General features: G+C 37.0%; 1 protein-coding gene across 16 annotated transcripts in view; it reads right to left on the reverse strand.

Annotated features, from left to right (window-relative positions):
- The window catches only part of RAPGEF2 (Rap guanine nucleotide exchange factor 2), a 309,303-nt gene that overhangs the window by 179,359 nt on the left and 111,451 nt on the right, over positions 1-18,493 (reverse strand). The window lies entirely within an intron of this gene.

Genomic DNA, 18,493 nt, shown 5'->3' on the forward strand with positions numbered 1-18,493 from the left:
TACTAATCATAAAACACAGGAAGTGAGCTACAACCTATGTTGATACAATACTCTTAACAGTAAATATTCTGGCACCCCAAATGCCCCATTGATTGCCCTATAATCAGAGTTGACTTTTCATACTGGGAAAGTCATGGGAGGAAGTCCAGATAAGAAAATGATCCTTGCATCTCTCACACTTAGATGTCCTATTTCCCTTCTTCTGAAAAGAACTTTTTAAAAATCAGCCCACAAAAGCTATATCTACTTGAGTAGACATTTCCAGAGATTAATCATTCAATCAATAAAGCTTTGTTGAGTTTAGTGAGCATTTATTTACTATATGCCAGGCCATATATAATCCTAACTCCCTTATTGAGTTGTCTTTATAAAGGATTTGAGTTTTATGAAAGTAAGCTAGTTATAGAATTTATAATAGAAATACAGTGAATCTCCTTTTAAAGATGTTCCGGCAATAGACGAAAGCTAGATAAAAATCCTCCTTTTCTTTCACTCCACCCATTCACCATAGAATTTGTTTGGTTTCTGTTCTGAAAACTACTTCTGGTGAAATATCACCATAAAATCTGTTGTGTTCAGTCTTAAGAGTCCAAAAATTCCCCTTACCTTATTATAATGTACTACACTAACTGTACTCATTTTTTTTCACTTACAATCATGGCTTAGGTGGGCAGTGCTCAGCAGGGGGTACAACCTGCTTCCCTTCAAGCTCTGCAAATATGCTTTCCCACAGTGCAGCTGTTACCCTAGGGGTTTTACAACATTTTACATGTGCAAAGTGATTTTTAAAAAAGACAAGTTGAAAAAGTAGCTATAAATAATAATTAGGGGTGGGCCACGGTGGCTCAGCAGGCAGAGTTCTCGCCTGACATGCCAGAGAGACCTGGGTTCATTTACTGGTGCCTGCCTATGCAAAATAATAATAATTATTAGTAGCAGCAGTAAACTTTCCTATACTTAAGGGTAGGCAAATAGAATCTGAGATTTCCCTTGCAAACTGTCAATGACACTGGTTAACAGAGGACTGATTATATTAATATTATAAATAATAATAAACATAAACATCTAGGACTAATACTGAGATTTTACTTTTTATAGCATTCACAAATAGTAAATGCGAATCATCTGGGTATAATTAAAAATGCATGTCCCGCAGCTCTAACCATTTCACTCAATCCCCACGTTTCTCATCAGTAGGTGGCAGGCCCTTCAAAATGCCTTTGAAACAAATATCCCAGATGATTCTTTTTCACGGAGCTTGTCGACTCTGAAATACCTTGATAAAAGTTGTGTGAATGTCAAGCTAGCTACAAGAGGAAAAACTGGCAATAAAATAGAATTCTATCAATAGCCATGTCTTAGTAGCATGTGCTTTATTAACCAAAGCTATTTTAATTTTTTTCAAATAATCATTTTATGTTCTAAAATTATAAGCTATGGGGCTCTTTCAAGGGATGGTGAAATGGCAACAGCTGAATCTTGGAATAACCCTGACTATTTCCAAACAACCCAAATCTTACAACACCAGTAATAGATCAAAAAAGAGAAACCTCTGCAAACTCTCTGATCTGCCAAAATGAACACTTAGAAAAGACTGTAAATTTTAAATCAAGCTAAGAACTACAATGGGTGATTGATTTAATTAAAATACATCTAAATCCTATGATGACTATCAAAATGAAAGCAACAAAAGCCTCAGTATATGGTGAGGCACTCAAAGGGCTCTTGTTTCTCATTACAAGGAAGAAATGAATAAACCCAAACAAAACAAAACATAACACGGAAGGAAAAAAAAAAACCCACAAACACTCTCAAAATGATCAATTCACCTTCCACTATCACCAGGTATTGGATGGCCTCTGAAATTATCAAGAATGTATGGTCTCTGGACCTCATTATTCCAAGTATAAACAAGAACGTCAAGTTTAGAACGTGCAAGAGGCAAAAATACATAATCTGGTCCTACTTTTCCCCATCTAAGTTTCTACTACTCCTCAACATAAATCCACAGCTCACAACAGGCTACTTTCCTGTTTGTTCCTGCCACGCTGCTTAAGATGTTTGTCTCTTTTCACCTTCTAAATCACATTCTGTGGCTCAAACCTACTTTAATAAAATCTTTCCTCCACTGCTTCCCAAATTCAAAATGCTTATTATCCCATCTAATTTCATTTTGTTTCATATTTTTCTCTAATGATTTCTTATGCCTGAGGTATCTTAAGTACCCTCCTCCTACTACATCAGTTCCTTTCAGGCAGGAACTATGCATTGTACCTACCAGAAATGGGGCATGCATTTCAATTATCATTCACTCAGGTAAATCAGATCACAAAATATTTCCATTTATAATCCATGGTTCCTTAACAGGACAAAGTTCAAATCTCTTGGCATAGCACATGAAGGAAGCAAAAGTTTGGAACATATACACTTTTATTCTAGCCATGTGATGCTGGTAAAGTTAAAGTCTCTGAGACTGGTTCCTCAACTGTAAATTCGTTCTTTAACTGTGAAATGAGGATACTGATACTTTTTGCATAGTTATCTGATTTCATGAAACAGTATATATGAAGTAATTTGCACAGTAAGCACACAAGAAATACTACTTATCATCTTGTGCCATCTCTTACCACCGTCTCTGAAATGGTCCAACCTAGCTTTACTTTCTGCTCCTACCCCAACATTTCTTACGCTACAAACTTCATCCTGTTCAGCCATACCTTGCTTTTTTCTACCCATGACTCAGGGCCTTTGAATAAACCGGCTGTTCCAGCTTCTAAATACTACCTTTTCTCTAAATACTACCTCATCCTTTCAGGTTCCAGGTTTATTTCCACCACCTCTGAGAAGTGTTTTTAGTATGTTCCAAATAAAGTGACTCATTCTTCTCCAGGGTTCTCAGAGCACTTTGTACATGCTCACATTAAACAGTTGCCAAGAGTGTCATAATAATTTACTTTAGGAGTCTTCTCCCATTAGCTTTTATTCTAATTCACCAGTATCCTAAAATACACACTACATACCATCTGTTGGCACTCAAGACATTTTCTGAATGAATGAATGAATGAACTGAATAAACACTAAGATATGGTACTAAAATGCCCAGGATTCACAGTTTTGAGTTTAAATTTACCAGTAACTGGAAAAATGAAATTAGGCTTAAAGAACTTCCTTAGCAATACCCTAGAGGTCCACAAGGTGGTGATGTCTCCACAAGAAAGAGCTCCCTCCAGGTGCTGCTCCACAGGCCCCATTTTAAAAAGCAAGAAACTACTGCAAGTGTTCAAGTTAGGTGGCAAGTGTACTGAAACAAATGTTCATACTGAATTAATAATGAAATTAATAAATCAAAATAAAACTGATTTAATCATCAAGGGCAATTACTAGAGGGCAAGAAAGTACCTCCTGAAAAAAAGCTACTTTATTTAGCAGTTAATATAATATGCAAACTTTAGTGGAGCCAGTCAGCCAAAAAGTCTGCTATGGCAATCAAGACAAGGGGACTAGGGATGACTAGAAAGAGGAAAGAGTGTTGGGAAAAAAAACAAAGAGAGGGAGGAGATGTCTGTGGGCAAAAGACACTGAGCCTAACGCAACATTCAGCTCTACGTGGGGCCTCTCCTGCCAACCACAAACACACACATCTTTTGGAGAGGGGACCAACAAACAGAAACCGAAAGACTGGTACTCACGCACAACTCAAACAATCCGGAGTCAGAAATGAGTGCTCTACGAGATGATCCTGACGAAACATGGCATAAAGAAGGCAGGCACTGAAACTGCAGGAAGAGATCCCCCCACTGCAGTAGACCAAGTACAGCGCCGTGCTGGCACAAGCCAGGAGGGGCCACGGGAGAGGGCAAGGACTCCTACAATATTTTCTGTAGGTAACATTAACAGGAGTGATGGGGCACAAAGGAGCAAGTCGTGCAGTGCACAAGTGGGAGAGCACAAGCACTAGTGAAATGCCCACAAATAGCGGCTACAGAGACATTCAGGGAACAGGTGGTGATACAGCTCTAACGGAGAGGCTAGAGAATAACTTTCAGATACTTTTTGTCCTCTACTACCCAAGATGCTATGCCACATTCAAGCAGCAAAGACAGGATTCTTATCACCGAGGGCTAAACATCCTACATCTTAAGCTAAAAAACAAAAAAGGGAAATTAAATGAAGACCCAAAATGGTTCCAACAACTGAGTGGAAACAACCAGCAAGGAACCAGATGGCCATCCATCAGTGACAAAAAAATAGAAAAGCCTGCTTCTTTTTGGGTAACACCTGTCTTAGAAACATTATCCAACCCAACTATAAAACCAGAAAGCTCAAAGTTTTCCTAAGCCTCTTCCTCTCCATGAACTACTGTCACATTCTATGGGTTCCCCTCCAAGTCTCTCTTAATCGAAGCCCTCTGCTGAAGTTCAGAGCCTCATCTTTTCCCACCCATACTGTTATTATACTCTTTAACCAGTCTAGGCTTGTACTCTCAAATGCACAGTTATGCAAATACCAAAGTGAAAATGACTTTACTTATTTACAACAAATAACCTCTACCCTTTCATAGGAGGCCAACAGAAAGTCCAAGTCAGTTTTCAAGATATACTTCACAAGCCCTTTGGGGCTTCCCACTCTCCAACTCTCTTTTAACTATAACGGCTACTGCTATTGAGCCAAGTTAAAATTTCTGCATCTATGAGCAAAAGTGTTCTGCGGCTTAAAAAAAAAAAAGTTCCAACAATGGCCACCTTCCAATATGCAGATGGTTTTTCAAAAACACAGTAAATTTTTTTCACAAATACACTGTATCATTTCTGTTACTGGATTTATAAGAGAGTTTAATAGTTACTTGTATTTTTGCTCCTCTGACAAAGCTTTAAGCTATAAACTCACCCAATCTTAACTATTCATTTTCTTAAATAATGGCACGGAGTGAGCTCACTACATAAATCAGTGCAACACAGCATTGAAAATGACCCTAACAATGACAGCAGATCAAAAAAGAATGTAAAATACATATAATCATTTTTATTAAGGCACAAAGTATGTTAAGGATATTCTAGAAAGAGCTCTACTGAAGGTTAACGGTTTTCATATTTACATTTTAACTTTCAGAAAAGCAATACTTTACTATAAAATAACACTTTTCATAAGTTTAATTATATTTAAATATGTGAAATTCCCACATTTATAAAAATGAACAACACATTTAAAAAGGGTTTTTTGTTCTAATTCCTAGAAATTCTCAATTCTAAGAGAATAACTTCACATTCATAATTTAAAATTTGGTGGAAAAAAGGACCATTTTAATGCTTAGTTTTTCACAGAATCCTGAATCTCCCATCAATGGCAACAGGTGCTTCACACTAACAAACAAGATGTCGGCGAATTTAATAAGCTCTCTGAAAACAGATGAGAATACTGATACTACAACTTTTATTTCGAAAATATGGAAGATACAGTTGAGACTGAATTTTTTTTTGAAGTTGTGATATTCATTTAACCAGCAGAATACACAAGATAAACTACTGAAGAATTCATAACGCTAGAATTCTATAGTTTCAATAATGCAAAGATTCCTAAATGTATAGTACTCACTTAAAAAATGAATTGTAGAAGTGATGCACTGAGATTTTGAGGTTAATCAAAAAAACTTTAAGAAAATGAAAGAAAAAAATAACAGTTGCAAACCGTGTATTTGTTATAATACATAAATCAAAGATTCACCTATACTAAGGGTGGGGGGATATACCTAAGGGTTTAAGGAACAAATTATCAAATTCAAAGCAGGAGTCAAATTTGAAAAATTTACTCTTCTGGAAACTACCCCATGGGCCATGAGATTAATTTACAAATTTGTACCTTTGCAAGTTATGCCTCGTGGTTTCATCTTCACAATAAACCTGCTCATCTAGAGAAAACTGGGGCTCAGAAAAGTTAAAGATAACAGGCACAAGGCCAGAAACAGAGCTCAACTCAAAACAAATCTGCCCAACTCTACTTAAGAAGGTGTCTCTAAGGCAAGCAACCGCAACAACACTGAAAAGCAGTTTACAGCACCACTAATCCTCGATGTGATTTATCAAAAAGCAAATAGATTTAGCCATGTTCATCTACTATAAATTATTTTAAACAGCTATATTTAAGAGGAGTTCAGAGGTCTTTATTCACCAAGTCTTTTCATGGAAAACTGATATAAAGAATTTAACACCTAATGACATGCAGTCAGCCCTTTCATTAGGTAGTCAGGCAATAATTAAGATCTTTATCTGCACATCTATCAAAGCGGTATTGTACATTGAAATTAAAACTAAATTTTTAAAAAATTGACTAAACACAGATTTCTGTGCTAGAGATGGCAAATGCAAATTTGAAATGTGAGCATAGTCTCTGGTCTTATGGAGTTTAGAGACTAATCATATTTACAAAATATTTATTTTCCAGCTGACATCAGTAAAGAAAACATTCTCAGTTAAAGACCAATAGTAAATAAAAAATATCTCAACTGCCAAGAAGCCTAAAAGCATGACCATATGCATATAAGGCGATCCTTCCTCAATATGTGTATGTGCGGATATGTGTGCGGATATATATTGTTCACATGTCTTGTCCTACAATTCTATGCAAAGGCTAATTTTTTAAGATATCATTTTTTTCAAATATGAAAACATTAGGTTTCACCATTTTATTTATATATATATACAAGTACAATAAAAATACGAAAACATGTACAAGGGGCATACATGTTTTCCTATATATATGAAAATACCTCAATTTTTTTTTTTTTTTGCATCTTGCTGAGGAAAAAGGGAAAGGAGAATTAAGGCATTTTGTTCCTTTTAAAGAAGAGCAAGAGAACCAAAACAACCTAGGTAGTAGATGAGTGCATTTTGCAATAATTTAAAAAACAAGACTGTAATATAAAATAAAATAAAAGCTTGGTCACTTCAGAGAGGGAAACAATAATTGGAAATGGGCCAAAGAAAATTCAAAGGGGAAGTTTCTTGAAGATGAAGAAACTATGGCATACTTATGTCTGTAGGAAAAGGAACAGGGAGAGGTTGAAAATACAGGTAACAGAAATAAGCAGGATACTGAGGATATAAGATCAAACAGGGTAGAAGAATTTACATTGTGTAGACAAAAGAGAACTCTTCCTCCTGGATGGAGGAATGAATGAGATGAGGTAAATGAACTGTTTGAAAACACAAAGTAAAGCCCGAGGCAGAGCTGGCCAGAGGATTTCTGGGAGAGCATGAAGGGGAAAGTGTCTTTCAGAAAGAAGTGACAATCAAAGAACAGTGCTGTGAGTACAGGAGACCAAGACAAGAAACAATGAGCACTCAGCTGAGGCTTGAAGCTCTAAACTGTTCCTTTATAGTTTTAAATGAAATTGCTGTACAAGACTCAAAAGATCGCAAAGCAGATCTTTCATAGAAGCAAAAGTTCCTCTATTGGAATATGGAAAGATAAGCCCCTTAACACAGTGCTATGAAAACTCCTGGAAAACCCAAGCATTGAGTCAGATATATATGTGGAAAATGAGCACTGAGTTTACATATACAGAGTTACATATATTTATACTACGGTATACTTGCATCTGTACATTTTTTTAAAAATCGCAGTGACTCAATTACTGATGCACAAGTTTTTAGCACTTTAAATGTGACTATATATGTGTGCCAGTTTGAATCTGTTGTGGACCCCAGAAAAGCCAAGTTCTTTAATCCTCATTCAATATTGCTGGGTGGGATCTTTTTGATTGCGTCCAGGGAGATGTGACCCACCCAAGCAACTTTTGATTAGGTGGTTTCCATGAAAATGAGTCTCACCCCATTTAAGGTGGGGCTGCTTACTGGAGCCCTTTAAGAGGGAACCGTTTTGGAAAAAGCTTTAGAGCCCACACAGCCACAGACCTTTGGAGATGAAAAAGGAAAACACCCTAAGGAGACTTTGGTGAAACAAGAAGCCTGGACAGAAGCTAGCAGATGTCACATGTTTGCCACGTGCCTTTCCAACTGAAACGAGAAGCCCCGAACTTCACTGGCCTTTCTTGAGTGAAGGTGGCCTCTTGTTGGTGCCTTAATTTGGACATTTTCACAGCTTGCCTTAATTTGCATATTTTCATAACCTTAAAACTGTAAACTTGCATCTTAATAAATTCCCATTTTTAAAAGCCATTCTGCTTCTGGCATATCATATTCCAGCAGCTTGCAAACTAAAACAATATTGAATTAAAATAGTGAAGATGGCTGGCCATAAAGAAAAACTAAAGCTGTACTGAAAGCTTTAAAAACTCAGTTTCCATTTTATACTACAAAAGAACTCCAGAGTCTAAGACTCTTTCCTAAGAACAAATTCCCAATTTGATGTTATGCTGCAAATTTAACTATTAGTTATTCAGTACTTTTATACACACGTTAATCTCATTTCAGATTAAGTTCTTCAATAAGGATATCTTGAAACTAAGAAGCCTCAGATTAAGAATTTGTATTATCCACCTACATATTCCCAAAACGACAGAATATCTGGCATATGGTACATAATCAATGAATGAAAGGAAGGTAGAAATTAAATGACAGTCTTGCCCATTGTGTTAGTTCAATTAATTTTATATAATTTTCCAGTGCAAACAAACACAACTAGATTCTAAATGGACAATTCTAAATTTTTTTAATTCAATTTTATCTGAACCAAAATTCTCCCCCCAAATCTAAGTATGTATATATATACATATTTTTCCCCCGCACGGGCAGTGACCAGGACATGAACCCAGTCTCCAGCGTGTCAGGCGAGAAGTCTGCCTGCTGAGCCATCGTGGCCTGCCCTAAGTATAATTTAACGATGGCGTTTTAATCATCATGTTGGTTTATGTTCAAATTGTAACCCGTGGAAGTTAGACATCACTACCATAACTCCTTCATAGCAAAAGTTAAAAAATCCAAAAAGTTGGGGGTCCAAAATTTAAATTATTAAAGCAATAATGATGATGATACAAAGATGTCAGTACCTAACATTTCTGTGCATTTATTACATAGGCACTGCCTTAGGCACTTTGTGTTATATTAATAGATTTCATCCTCACCTGTAAAATAAGCACTATTATTATATCCATTTTATGGATGAGAAAAATGAGGTACAGAGGTGGATCAAAAGACTATTATATTTATCTAGTGAAAACTTTAAAACCATAGACTCGCATGAGGAAGAACAAAGGAATGTCATTATTGCAGGGTGCTGAAAATAGATGATAATTAATACTTTAAAATGTCACCTCATTACTAAAAGACTAAAGCAAAAAATGTTTGTTACAAAATTTAGATTTTGACTAGAGCATTTCCTAATATAACTCATGTAGATAGTTTGATTGAATGTCATAAGTACTTGGAATCTCAGGTAGCACATGAGATTTTGTTGGTTTGTCCAGAGTGATGCTCTGATGAATCCCAGAGTGATTCGATCAGTGACTGGAAAAGTATTTGCAAGCCCCCTTCAGGGAATGGTGAGAGTGGGGAGAAATTCAACTTTCCCAAGTTGAATTCTTAATATTCTCACAAGCAGTGTGGACAACCAAAGCTATAGGCTGAGCCCCCAGTCTTGGGGTTTGTTCACATGAAACTTAACCCCACAAAGGATAGGTCAAGTATACTTAAAATTTAGGCCTAAGAGTCACCCCCAAGAGAGCCTCTTATGTTGCTCAGATGTGGCCTCTCTCTCCAGCCAATATGATGAGCAGTCTCACCACCCTCCCCCTCTCTGCGTGGGACATGACTCCCAGGGGTGTGGACCTTCCTGGCAACGTGGGACAAAGATCCTGCAATGTGCTGAGACTCAGCATCAAAGGACTGAGAAAAACCCTAGAATGAGCTGAGAATTAACATCAAGGAATTGAGAGAACCTTCTCGACCAAAGGGGGAAGAGTGAAATGAGACTAAGTGTCAATGGCTGAGAGATTCCAAACAGAGTTGAGAGGTTATCCTGGAGGTTATTCTTACGCATTAAGTAGATATCACCTTGTTGTTCAAGATGTAGTGGAGAGGCTGGAGGGAATTGCCTGAAAATGTAGTGCTGTGTTCCAGTAGCCATGTTTCTTGATGATGACTGAACAATGATATAGCTTTCACAATGAGACTCTGTGAATGTGAAAACCTTGTATCTGATGCTCCTTTTAGCTACTATATCAACAGAAGAGTAGAACATATGGAATAAAAATAAATAATAGGGGGAACTTCCTGGAAGATGGCGGCTTAGTAAGACGCGCGGATCTTAGTTTCTTCTCCAGGACACCTACTAGGGGAGCAGAAACGATACAGAAAGCGCCCAAAGCCACAACAGAGATAAAAAAGACAGCGTACCCCATCCTGGAACGGCTGGCTGGCTGAGAGAAGCAGCTCGGGTGAGATCGCCGAGGCGCGCGGGCCTTACCGGGCGGGGTGGCAAGCGGCCAGAGTTACTCCCTTCCCCCTTCCCGGGCCGGCTGGGAGAATTGGAGAGGCGGTCCCCTGAAACAAAGACGGCTAGCGCCCACACCACGCGCAGCCCCCGGACCAACTGAGAGAATTGGATCGGAAACCCCCAGGCCGCGGAGAACGGTGACGGGTGGGGGAGGCCCCTTCCAAACCCGTGACTCCCGGGGAACGTGCACTCTCTCGGGCGGGCCGCTGCCGCCGGCGCCCTCCCGCCACGCTTGTTGCCCAGGGCCGACTAGGAAATTCGGACGGGCTCTTTCCCTGGCTGCGGCGACCAGCAACCCTCCCTGCGTTCGGACCCCGGGCCGGCTCAAGCCGTTTCGGCTAGCAAACCCCCAGGACGGCAAGAGTTTTCCAAAGTTTAAGGTCCCACAGCACCTTTTACTGGTGGGACCCGCAGACAAACGGGTGCCACGAGCGCCACCTACTGGGCAGGATAAGAAAAACAGAACCCAGAGATTTCATAGAAAAATATTACAACCTTGCTGGGTCCAACACCAAGAGAAATCTGAATAAATGCCCAGACGCCAGCAGCAGAAGATAACTGTCCACGCTCAAAAGATTGAGAATATGGCTCAGTCAAAGGAACAAACCAATAGCTCAAATGAGACACAAGAGCTGAGACAACTAATGCTGAATATACGAACAGAAATGGAAAACCTCTTCAAAAATGAAATCTATAAATTGAGGGAGGACATGAAGAGGACATGGGCTGAACATAAAGAAGAAATAGAAAATCTGAAAAAACAAATCGCAGAACTTATGGAAGTGAAGGATAAAGTAGCAAACATAGAAAAAATAATGGATAGCTACAATGATAGATTTAAAGAGACAGAAGATAGAATTAGTGATTTGGAGGATGGAACATCTGAATTCCAAAAACAAACAGAAACTATCGGGAAAAGAATGGAAAAATTTGAACAGGGTATCAGGGAACTCAAGGACAATATGAACCGCACAAATATACGTGTTGTGGGTGTCCCAGAAGGAGAAGAGAAGGGAAAAGGAGGAGAAAAACTAATGGAAGAAATTATCACTGAAAATTTCCCAACTCTTATGAAAGACCTAAAATTACAGATCCAAGAAGTGCAGCGCACCCCAAAGAGATTAGACCCAAATAGGCGTTCTCCAAGACACTTACTAGTTAGAATGTCAGAGGTCAAAGAGAAAGAGAAGATCTTGAAAGCAGCAAGAGAAAAACAATCCATTACATACAAGGGAAACCCAATAAGATTTTGTGTAGATTTCTCAGCAGAAACCACGGAAGCTAGAAGACAGTGGGATGATATATTTAAAATACTAAAAGAGAAAAACTGCCAACCAAGACTCCTATATCCAGCAAAATTATCCTTCAAAAATGAGGGAGAAATTAAAACATTCTCAGACAAAAAGTCACTGAAAGAATTTGTGACCAAGAGACCAGCTCTGCAAGAAATACTAAAGGGAGCACTAGAGTCAGATACAAAAAGACAGAAGAGAGAGATATGGAAAAGAGTGTAGAAAGAAGGAAAATCAGATATGATATATATAATACAAAAGGCAAAATGTTAGAGGAAAATATTATCCAAACAGTAATAACACTAAATGTCAATGGACTGAATTCCCCAATCAAAAGACATAGATTGGCAGAATGGATTAAAAAACAGGATCCTTCTATATGCTGTCTACAGGAAACACATCTTAGACCCAAAGATAAACATAGGTTGAAAGTGAAAGGTTGGGAAAAGATATTTCATGCAAATAACAACCAGAAAAGAGCAGGAGTGGCTATACTAATATCCAACAAATTAGACTTCAAATGTAAAACAGTTAAAAGAGACAAAGAAGGACACTATATACTAATAAAAGGAACAATTAAACAAGAAGATATAACAATCATAAATATTTACGCACCGAATCAGAATGCCCCAAAATACGTGAGGAATATACTGCAAACATTGAAAAGGGAAATAGACTCATATACCATAATAGTTGGAGACTTCAACTCACCACTCTCATCAAGGGACAGAACATCTAGACAGAGGATCAACAAAGAAATAGAGAATCTGAATATTACTATAAATGAACTAGACTTAATAGACATTTATAGGACATTACATCCCACAACAGCAGGATACACCTTTTTCTCAAGTGCTCATGGATCATTCTCAAAGATAGACCATATGCTGGGTCACAAAGCAAGTCTTAAATTTAAAAAGATTGAAATCTTACACAACACTTTCTCGGATCATAAAGGAATGATGTTGGAAATCAATAATAGGCAGAGTGCCAGAAAATTCACAAATACGTGGAGGCTCAACAACACACTCCTAAACAACGACTGGGTCAAAGAAGAAATTGCAAGGGAAATTAGCAAATACCTCGAGGCGAATGAAAATGAAAACACAACATATCAAAACTTATGGGACGCAGCAAAGGCAGTGCTAAGAGGGAAATTTATTGCTCTAAATGCCTATATCAGAAAAGAAGAAAAGGCAAAAATTCAGGAATTAACTATCCATTTGGAAGAACTGGAGAAAGAACAGCAAGCTAACCCCAAAGCAAGCAAAAGGAAAGAAATAACAAAGATTAGAGCAGAAATAAATGAAATTGAAAACATGAAAACAATAGAGAAAATCAATAAGGCCAGAAGTTGGTTCTATGAGAAAATCAATAAGATTGATGGGCCCTTAGCAAGATTGACAAAAAGAAGAAGAGAGAGGATGCAAATAAATAAGATCAGAAATGGAAGAGGAGACATAACTACTGACCTCACAGAAATAAAGGAGGTAATAACAGGATACTATGAACAACTTTACGCTAATAAATACAACAATTTAGAGGAAATGGACGGGTTCCTGGAAAGACATGAACAACCAACTTTGACTCAAGAAGACACAGATGACCTCAACAAACCAATCACAAGTAAAGAAATTGAATTAGTCATTCAAAAGCTTCCTAAAAAGAAAAGTCCAGGACCAGATGGCTTCACATGTGAATTCTACCAAACGTTCCCGAAAGAATTAGTACCAATTCTCTTCAAACTCTTCAAAAAAATCGAAGTGGAGGGAAAACTACCTAATTCATTCTATGAAGCCAACATCACCCTCATACCAAAACCAGGCAAAGATATTACAAAAAAAGAAAACTACAGACCAATCTCTCTAATGAATACAGATGCAAAAATCCTCAATAAAATTCTAGCAAATCGTATCCAACAGCACATTAAAAGAATTATACATCATGACCAAGTAGGATTCATCCCAGGTATGCAAGGATGGTTCAACATAAGAAAATCAATTAATGTAATACACCATATCAACAAATCAAAGCAGAAAAATCACATGATCATCTCAATTGATGCAGAGAAGGCATTCGACAAGATTCAACATCCTTTCCTGTTGAAAACACTTCAAAAGATAGGAATACAAGGGAACTTCCTTAAAATGATAGAGGCAATATATGAAAAACCCACAGTTAATATCATCCTCAATGGGGAAAAATGGAAAACTTTCCCCCTAAGATCAGGAACAAGACAAGGATGTCCACTATCACCACTATTATTCAACATTGTGTTGGAGGTTCTAGCCAGAGCAATTAGACAAGAAAAAGAAATACAAGGCATCAAAATTGGAAAGGAAGAAGTAAAACTATCACTGTTTGCAGACGATATGATACTATACGTCGAAAACCCAGAAAAATCCACAACAAAACTACTAGAGCTAATAAATGAGTACAGCAAAGTAGCAGGTTACAAGATCAACATTCAAAAATCTGTAGCATTTCTATACACTAGTAATGAACAAGCTGAGGGGGAAACCAAGAAACGAATCCCATTTACAATTGCAACTAAAAGAATAAAATACCTAGGAATAAATTTAACTAAAGAGACAAAAAACCTATATAAAGAAAACTACAAAAAACTGCTAAAAGAAATCACAGAAGACCTAAATAGATGGAAGGGCATACCGTGTTCATGGATTGGAAGACTAAATATAGTTAAGATGTCAATCCTACCTAAATTGATTTACAGATTCAATGCAATACCAATCAAAATCCCAACAACTTATTTTTCAGAAATAGAAAAACCAATAAGCAAATTTATCTGGAAGGGCAGGGTGCCCCGAATTGCTAAAAACATCTTGAGGAAAAAAAATGAAGCTGGAGGTCTCGCGCTGCCTGACTTTAAGGCATATTATGAAGCCACAGTGGTCAAAACAGCATGGTATTGGCATAAAGATAGATATATCGACCAATGGAATCGAATAGAGTGCTCAGATATAGACCCTCTCATCTATGGACATTTGATCTTTGATAAGGCAGTCAAGCCAACTCACCTGGGACAGAGCAGTCTCTTCAATAAATGGTGCCTAGAGAACTGGATATCCATATGCAAAAGAATGAAAGAAGACCCATCTCTCACACCCTATACAAAAGTTAACTCAAAATGGATCAAAGATCTAAACATTAGGTCTAAGACCATAAAACGGTTAGAGGAAAGGGTAGGGAGATATCTTATGAATCTTACAATTGGAGGCGGTTTTATGGACCTTAAACCTAAAGCAAGAGCACTGAAGAAGGAAATAAATAAATGGGAGCTCCTCAAAATCAAACAGTTTTGTGCATCAAAGAACTTCATCAAGAAAGTAGAAAGACAGCCTACACAATGGGAGACAATATTTGGAAATGACATATCAGATAAAGGTATAGTATCCAGAATTTATAAAGAGATTGTTCAACTCAACAACAAAAAAACAGCCAACCCAATTACAAAATGGGAAAAAGACTTGAACAGACACCTCTCAGAAGAGGAAATACAAATGGCCAAAAGGCACACGAAGAGATGCTCAATGTCCCTGGCCATTAGAGAAATGCAAATCAAAACCACAATGAGATATCATCTCACACCCACCAGAATGGCCATTATCAACAAAACAGAAAATGACAAGTGCTGGAGAGGATGCGGAGAAAGAGCCACACTCATCCACTGTTGGTGGGAATGTCAAATGTTGCAACCACTGTGGAAGGCAGCTTGGCGGTTCCTCAAAAAGCTGAATATAGAATTGCCATATGACCCAGCAATACCATTGCTAGGTATCTACTCAGAGGACTTAAGGGTAAAGACACAAATGGACATTTGCACACCAATGTTTATAGCAGCATTATTTACAATTGCAAAGAGATGGAAACAGCCAAAATGTCCATCAACAGACGAGTGGCTAAACAAACTGTGGTATATACATACGATGGAATATTATGCAGCTTTAAGACAGAATAAACTTATGAAGCATGTAATAACATGGATGGACCTAGAGAACATTATGCTGAGTGAGACTAGCCAAAAACTAAAGAACAAATACTGTATGGTCCCACTGATGTGAACCGACATTAGAGAATAAACTTGGAATATGTCACTGGTAACAGAGACCATCAGGAGTTAGAAATAGGGTAAGATAATGCATAATTGGAGCTGAAGGGATACAGACTGTGCAACAGGACTAGATACAAAAACTCAAAAATGGACAGCACAATACTACCTAATTGTAATGTAATTATGTTAAAACACTGAATGAAGATGCATCTGAGCTATAGTTTTTTGTTTGTTTGTTTGTTTGTTTTTTATATATATTTTTTGTATTTTGTATTTTAATTTTTTCTCTATGTTATCATTTTATTTCTTTTTCTGTTGTCTTGCTATTTCTTTTTCTAAATCGATGCAAATGTACTAAGAAATGATGATCATACATCTATGTGATGATATTAAGAATTACTGATTGCATATGTAGAATGGAATGATTTCTAAATGTTGTGTTAGTTAATTTTTTTTAATTAATAAAATAAAAAAATAAAAAACTTAAAAAAAATAAATAAATAAATAAATAAATAATAGGGGGAACAAATGTTAAAATAAATTCAGTTTGTAATAGTGGCAAATGAAAGCGAGGGGTAAGGGGTATGGTACGTATAGTTTCTTTTTTCTCTATTATCATTTCATTTCTTTTTCTGTTTTCTTTTTACTTCTTTTTCTAAATCGATGCAAATGTACTAAGAAATGATGAATATGCAACTATGTGATGATACTAAGAATTACTGATTGTATATGTAGAATGGAATGATATCTAAATGTTTTGTTTGTTAATTTTTTTTAATTAATAAAAAAAGTTAAAAAAAAAAACCATAGACTCAGAAGTTGTCAATATACAAACATAATAAGGAAAATGACTACTCATCTCCTGGTCATAAAACAGAAGTCTGAAAGTCTTTGATACTGTCACTACATTACATATTCTCAATAAGCTCAAGGGAGAACAAGAATAGGCAAGAAATTTTCCCATGAGGTAATAACAACAGGTCCAAAAAGAGGGATGGTGTTATCAAGTTATCACAGGTTTACATGCACCACAAATACGAACTTTCTGTAATTTTCGAAACTGCACTTACACTAACTGGTATGAGGAGAAGAATGTCTGTTCAAGGATCACAGAAGAAAATGCTTCAATTATCCTTTGTCACAAGATTGGTAGAATAAGAATATGAATAAGTGAGTCTGTAATTCATCACTGTGCGTTTGCAGTGTTATGAAATGACGATCTACTGACTATCCATGAACTTCTCATTGCTCCCTGACATTGTCACCTAATTCTAGCTAGTTAAATATGATTAACTGCTACAGTCAATTCCAGTTACAAAGCCAAATGCATTCTACACAGGACTGTCTAAGGATGGCTTTGGACTATCAACACAACTCATATTCACCTTCAAAACTGATTTTTTTAAAACTAAATATAAAGACAGTGTAATCTACCTCCAGTTTACATGAATGAACAAAAACCCCATGTAACTGTTAGAAAGGCAGGACAGTGCAGGCAGACTTGCAAGTGGATTTCAAATGCCACCATCATCCAGGGCAGGGAGAGATTGTGTTTATATCCCAGCATGTACACAAATATTACGGTTTTCATGGTGTCACGACACGAAGAACGCTGGAAAGTGCTGGTGACTTAAGCTAAGAACTAAGGCTACGGAATCACAATGCTTCAGTGTAAATTACCAGGTCCCACTCTGAGAAGCAGGACCTTAGGCAAGTTCCTTGTCTGCTCACAAAGCTTCGGTTCCTTCACGTATAAAAGTGGGATGATGATAATCTCTACCTCATAAACCAGGTATAAGAACTAATTGAGGTAATGTACTTATTAGCACATGTAGGACATAGGAAGTGCTTGTTAAATGTTTCTAATTGTTATCACCTTATTATCCTCATCAACACTACCAACACCATGTTTCAGAAGGGAGGACAAAATAATAAAACGTTGATGCTTACTGCCACTAAACTGCTTTAATAAACATCAGTAATATTCAGAGATTTCCATCCTGCCATCTGTAAAACTATACCATTGATGGCATCTAATTGTTCCTAAAAGAAACAAATATTCTAAATCACTTACATTTAATTTTCTTCAAGAATAAATATATTAAGGGTATTTGCCTCTGTTGTTAGTTTTCACCTTATTAACTGGGTCTTAGTTATTTACTACTCTTTTATATTTGATGCATGTTCTTTTAACATCTAGATGGATATTCACAATTACCCACCAAACAGCTCCTACAAAGAATAATCCTGTTTTCCTCCAAAATCTATCCCTGATCCCTCATCCCTTCAGTCTTTTCCTAGGTTCAAGCACTAATTACCTTAGACAACCATAATTGTCTTCTAACTCATGCCCCTACTATTCACTCAATCCAATCCACTTGCATACTTTCATGCAGTCACTAGTGTTATCTCTGAGGGGTGTGCAATTAGAGAGCATTTGGTCATTTTTCTGCTTGAAATCTGACCACTAACCTACAGATTAAAAGAGACTTAAGAACCCTATCAACTAATCACAGTGGGTGGATCTTTTTTATACTGATTCAAAACAACAAATTGAAAATACATATATTGCCTGAGACAATGAAATTTGAAAGATTTCCTGATATTAAAGAACTTTTTTAAGGTTTGATGATAATATTGTGGTAATGTTTTTCAACTGCAATTTGCTTCAAAATAATGC

This window comes from Tamandua tetradactyla, chromosome 22 (genome assembly GCF_023851605.1).
Source record: "Tamandua tetradactyla isolate mTamTet1 chromosome 22, mTamTet1.pri, whole genome shotgun sequence".
NCBI classification, from domain to species: Eukaryota; Metazoa; Chordata; class Mammalia; order Pilosa; family Myrmecophagidae; genus Tamandua; species Tamandua tetradactyla.